Below are 6,486 nucleotides of genomic sequence, written 5' to 3'. Positions count from 1 at the left end.
CCGAAACTCCGATTCAAATAGCGAGGACCTTGAGAAGTCGACTTCGCTCCATGGGTCCTTCATTTGCTGAAGAGTTACATACATCGCCAAAAAAGGCAAGAGAAAAATATCCTCTCGTTTGTCCCCCAATTGAAGTATCCCCGAGACAAGACCCATTGAAAAAGAAAGTTCAATGGAACAAGTTGTTGAAGAAGCCATTGATCCCGAAAATTCTTCTCCGGATGAGGCGTTCATCGCCCCCATGTCACCTCATCTTCCCCATGATATTACCGTTGCCCCCTCGTAAAATACAACAGCAGCTAAAAACCAGGTGAGGACTTTTCTACTTACTTTATTGATCACATGAAGAGAATGGCTCACGAAATTGGTACACATGCTGCAGGTAATATCATTGATCAAATGTCCGATCAATTGTTTGGTGACAATAGTTCTGCTCCCCATCATGAAGATGAAAATGAACAAAATATCCCGATGGATGTTCCCGACAATGATACAGTAACTTGGTGATCATCCCGCTGCTCCAAATTTAATTTTTACTCGTCCCTCGTTATTGAAAATGTTATTCCAGATATCAATGTTGTGCCCGATGTTGTTGAAGAGATTGTCCCAAATGTCCCCGGTAAAGATTCCCAAGATGCTGCTCCCCCTTTTTAGTTATGCCGCTTGATCCTCCCAATGGTCAACAGGAGCAGTAAATATTGCGGCTGAAGTTGTTGACTTACAAGTTCCTTCTAGTGATGCCGTTGTTGATGTTAACCCCCATGAAGTAATTGAACCCGCCAATCCTCTTCCGATTGGTACCGGGCGCTTAGATGATGCCCACACCGATGGTGATTCAGGGGATGACTTTAACCCAGCTTGGAAATTGAAGGAAAATCACACCGCTAACTCGGAACGGGGAAGTAGCACGTGAATGGGGAACAAAAGGCAGAATTCCTCGAGATAAAAGAGAGACATCCAAAGCATGACTGATCCTGGTTCGCACTCACATGCCTCGGGGGTAAGGAATGAATTTCCATTTCTCTTATTCAGTGTTCATTGATTCAAGAGAAAGGGTTTTTTTTTCATCTTTTATTATCTAGTTTTTGTTAACTGCTCATCACTTTGGATGCAGATGTTTTGGTGCCGCCTTTAATGCCTTTTCTCAAGTGTTGGAAAGAGAGAAGGTTCTTTCTTTGGAAAATGACAGTCTCATAAAGCGGCAGTTTGAATTGATTGATGAGGTAGAAGAACTGAGAAAAAGGTTGAAATCATCAGAAAGAAATTTAGAGGCTGCTCATTTCAGAGAAATGGAACTATGTTCCGATATAGATGGTTTACATAGTGATTATGAAATGTGTTCTCGATCTATGCACCGATCTCGCAGGAAGAAGTGTCAAATTTAAGGGCATCAGTTCTAAATCATAAGGATGAACTTCTTCAGATTGAAATGTTGAAGAACGATGGTCCGGAAAGGGCCGGACTTGCTACGCTTGAGAGGGATGAACCGAGAGAGAAATTAGCAAGGGCCATTAGTTGGTCTAAACAAGTTTGAGAAAGAAAGAAATGAGATTCTGGAAAATTTCCTAAGATTGATAAATTTAAGTCCGATTTGGAGCAACAACATCAATGTCTGGCAGAAAGCCTTTGATTCAGTTTCAAAGGAAAAATCCGATTTAGAGTGTCGAAAAACCAATTGGGATTGACCTCTGGAGACTTCTAAGGAGAAGGATAATCTCAGAGTGTCTTTAGATTTGGTTTCTAAAGAGAAGGAAAATTTGAAATTGGAATTGGATGAGACTGTTAAGGAGAAGACTGTTATGGTTGAAGAAATACAGTCAGAGAGGAAAAATTTTGAATTACAAAAGAAAAGAATTGAATATGAACATGAAGTTGTTCGAGTACCGTTACATCAGCAATTGAAGAAGCTTCGGAGATAATCCAACCTTTCTTGGATTCTCGCAAAAATATGGTGAAGGTTTGTTCCGATCGGATATTCTCTCGAAATTCATAAAATTTGTCCAAACTGTTGACTTCAAGATGCTTCCTTCGGGGGATTCTCCCCCTCCGGAAGTTCTTTGACCTTAGAAATCTCAAATATCCCGACTCGATGAATCAAGGGGATAACGAAGAAAGTGAAGAAGAATGTGAAGATAAAGATTCTCAAGATGGAGAGACGTCAAGTTCAACCAAGGATGACGACTCTCCCGCTGACCCACATATCTCGATGTCTTGAATCATGTTTTGGAAAGAATACTTTAAGGAACTCTTATTTTTTGTTTAAGTCACTCTTTTTTCGATGTATTGGTCAATCTATCTCCTTATTTTGAGGATATTTTGAGGAAATGAACATTGAATTTTGTATCTTTTATAAGATTGTCTTCGTGTTTCTTTGATCAAAGCTTTTGTCATTTAGTAATTGGTGACTAGCTTATCCGCAAATTTATAATCTTCAATCTGCGTAATAACTTTTGTTAATCACATTCGGAAAGCATTATTAGGCATTGGAAGCCTGGCTACTTCAGCCTCACACATGGAATGTCGGGACAACCCACGCGGAACATATGACGCCCGGTCGCCCTACGAAAAGAATGACCAGGCCTCGGAAGAGTACGGATCAGCGACCCCGACGGGGTGCACAAAGTGCTCCCCCCACGCTTCCTCACCACAAACATCACCACGCACGGTGAAAAACAATAATTCGGAAAATATGAAAAATAAAAATTTCACCACCGGGACCACTTGATCCGGACTCGTAATGAAGAAATACATAATGGAACAAAAAGGCGCGAACCCGTAAAGGCGCGAAACCTCGAACTTTTTCGTTCTCTGTCCCTATTCAAGCTCTGATTTCTCTTTGTCCCTTGAATCGATTAAATCTCTAGGTTTTTGGCAATTTTGCTGAGGCTATTTGTGCTTCGTTGACGCAAAACAGTTCGTTGAACCTCTCTGGTTTCTCAGCTGTCACTCTCGATTTGGATGAAACTTCGATGCAAATAAGTCTGTGATAAATTTTCGCCTCCGACGCTTCTCCCTTACTATTCTTCAACTACCCCTGTACAGCCGAATCTGAATATTCCATTTGCCCTCAACATTTGAAGCAGCGCAATAGTGCAACTAAGGTCCTTTGCTGATATCCCTTTGCATTTGGTGAGTCCGATCACTTATTTTTCCAGCTTTTTCCTCTAACGAGTATCTGCATTGTGAAAACGTTTCTTTTCCGAGGCTGTTCCCTCTTTCGGTTGTTTGTGTTGAAGGTTTGGAAATTTTTTTTCTTCTATATTTTTTTTTTGTAAATTGTTTTGAATCAAATGTTTATAACTCTGCTGCATTCATGTTGTAAACATGAAAAGGCTTATTCAGTAGAGTGGGACAACTTGTTTCAGTTCTTCTAAGACACGGCTGTCAAAATGTTCAGGCCTATATACTACTAGATCAATGTGTGATCGGATGGCAGGTTCCAACTTATCTCATCGATTTCATTACAAATGTGTCCGATGCGATGGGAAGTTGGTGTTAAATTTTTCACATCTCATAATGTTTGTTGGCTTCATCTTTGAATTTGAATAATGTTAAGTGTTTTTCATAACTAAGTTTTGTAAATGTGTCTTTATAGTGAACTGTCAACATTGGTGGACATGGATGCCGATGTGACACCTCGAATAGGCATGGAATTTACATCTTTTGAACAAGCATATGACTGTTATAACAAGTATGCGCGTATGATTGGGTTCAGCATTAGGAAAAATTATTTGCACAGGTGTACTATAGATAAGAGTATCATCGTGCAACGGTGTTACGTGTGTAGTAAAGAAGGACATCGAAGAGAGAAACAAGTAGAAGTCAAAGGACAACGTCCTGAGACTAGAACTGGTTGTTTAGCAAGGTTGATTGTCAAAAGAGATAATGATGGACGATTACTAGTAGATAAATTTTGTGAGGAACACAACCATGCTCTTCGAGGTTGAAGAAGTTGCACATTTGTTGCGCTCCCAACGTGCAATATCAACTACCCAAGCCACAGAAATAGAAATGGCAGACAGATCTGGATTGGGGACCAGGTTGACATATAATTTGATGGGTTTGCAAGCAGGGGGCAATGAAAATCTGGGTTTCACAAAGAAAGACTTGCAAAATTTTTTGAATACCAAACGGCAACATGATTTGGCATATGGGGATGCCGGGAGCTTGATGTTATATCTAGACAATCAACGAAATTTAAACCCTGCATTTGTGTATTCTGTACAAATGGACAATGAGGATAAGTTGACAAATGTATTTTGGGTTGATCCACAGATGCAATGTGATTATCAACTTTTTGGTGATGTAGTTGTGTTTGATACTACTTTCTGCACAAACAAAGAAAATAGACCGTTGGCTGTGTTTGTGGGATTTAATCATCATAGGACTATGGTTATCTTTGGAGCTGCCTTGCTTTATGATGAGACAACTGAGTCATTTCAATGGTTATTTCAAACTTTCTTTGGAGTTAATGGTGACAGGAAGCCAATGACAATTTTCACCGACCGGGATTTGCAATGTCAAGGGCACTAACGCGAGGTTGCACCCAATACAGTCCATGCATTGTGCACTTGGCATCTCGGCAAAATGCAAAGAAACACCATGGATATTTGATGAGTGAGAAGTCACAATTCTCCAGAATTTTGTACAAATGCATCTACAATTATACGAAGTTGAGGAATTTGAATTTGCATGGAGGAATTTAAGAGAAAATCATGGGGTTGTAAACACTTGCTTGGCTAGATAGAACATATGAAATAAGGAATAAATGGGCTTGTTGTTACATGAAGGACTGTTTCACACTAGGTGTGAGGAGCACACGGTTGGCTGAAAGTTTGAATGCTGATTTGAAACAATGTCTTGGACGCAAACTAGATCTTGTAAGGTTTATGAGACATTTCAATGATGTTGTGGAGGCAAAACGTGCAAATGAAATGAAAAAAGAATTTGATGCACGAAATGAGGTTCTTGGAGGTGCACATAGGTTTAAACCTATGTTGAATCAAGCTTACCGAGTTATATACTCCAACTATATTCAAAAAATTTTTGATCGAGTTTGAATTGGTGGATAGTCACGGTATCAACAGCCAGAATGTGTCAAGTAATTTTGTTGAATATGTGATTTTGAAGGCAGATGTGACTGGTTCCTATTCAGGTAAGGCATACACGGTGTTGCGTAATACTGATAGAAGAAAGCCTAACATGTAGTTGTAAGAAATTTGAGACTGTTGGGATCCTTTGTGTCCATATCTTAAGGGTGCTCAATTTTCACCAGCTCATGTGCATCCCGAACAAATATTTTTTGATGAGATGGAGAAGATCAGTCCGAGAATTAACACCGGTTGTCGGAAACGGGGAAGAGAGAATGACGTTGATGGGAAATTAAGTTGCTTACAGCGAAGTAGGCTGATTACTCCGACATGTTTGAAAGTCATTAACCAAGCCTGTGAAACGGAGGTTGGATATAACATACTATGTAAGCATGTAAATGGGATTCTCAAAGAGCTTGAAGATGTAGACGTTGTGCAACCTACTCAGCATCCCTCCGAAGAAAATCTTTGAAGACTACCGAAATTCTACGATTAAAACCAAAAGAGTCTCACAAAAGGGGATCGGGAAAAAGAATGAAGCCCTGGCATGAAAAAACACAAAAGAAGAGGTGTGTCGGGGCTAGTGGAAGGACGGGGCTCCATTGACATAACCTTGCCGAGTCGATTATTTGTCAACGTTTGAGGGTTTTAATACTGGTCAACTCAGGTGAATGCATTTACACACCTTTTTGTATTGTACATCTTTTTTACCTCATTTCACAATTGATCTTACGCATGTTTGTTGTTGAATTATACAGCATGTACATTCCTCCCAAAATTCAGTACAAAATGGTGTAACTACTAATCAATCTCAATCCTCAACCAAGGTAAATGAAAGTATGGATCTCTTTTTGTATCGCTCATTTATTTATATTTCAAAGTTATTCTTACGTATTTGTTGTTGGATTATACAAGCATGTACCTTCCTCCCAAAATTCGGTGCATATTGGTCGGGTGCTGATCATTGATTAACTAAGCTAAATGTATGTACGGATCTCTTTCTGTATTGCTCATATATTTTTATTTAAGAGTGATTCTTACATATTTGTTGTTTGGTTATATAGGAAGTAGGTGGCTTACAAGGCCCACCACTGATGATTGGAATAGAATGTTGTCAGCGTTCCGAGCATGTGCGGTTGGTCAGGAATAGAATGTTGAGCTCATACATGAGGGACTGTACTTCACATTTTTTTAATGGCACGTTGAATTTGTATATGGATGGTGGTACTAGTTTGAATAAAACAATGAGGGACATATGTTTCCTTCGTCACAATGAATGTAAGTCTTCATTTTAAAATGTCAGTGAGCATTACAGTGGTTGGTTGCTCAAATTGGTGAGCATATGAGTGAATAGTAAATGTGTACACTATATGTCTCATGAAAGGATTGCCATCTT

The sequence above is a fragment of the Hakea prostrata genome, chromosome 7 (genome assembly GCF_041222555.1).
Source record: "Hakea prostrata isolate BN-2017 chromosome 7, UWA_Hpros_2, whole genome shotgun sequence".
Taxonomy (NCBI): domain Eukaryota; kingdom Viridiplantae; phylum Streptophyta; class Magnoliopsida; order Proteales; family Proteaceae; genus Hakea; species Hakea prostrata.
Note: the sequence above shows the minus strand (reverse complement) of the source record.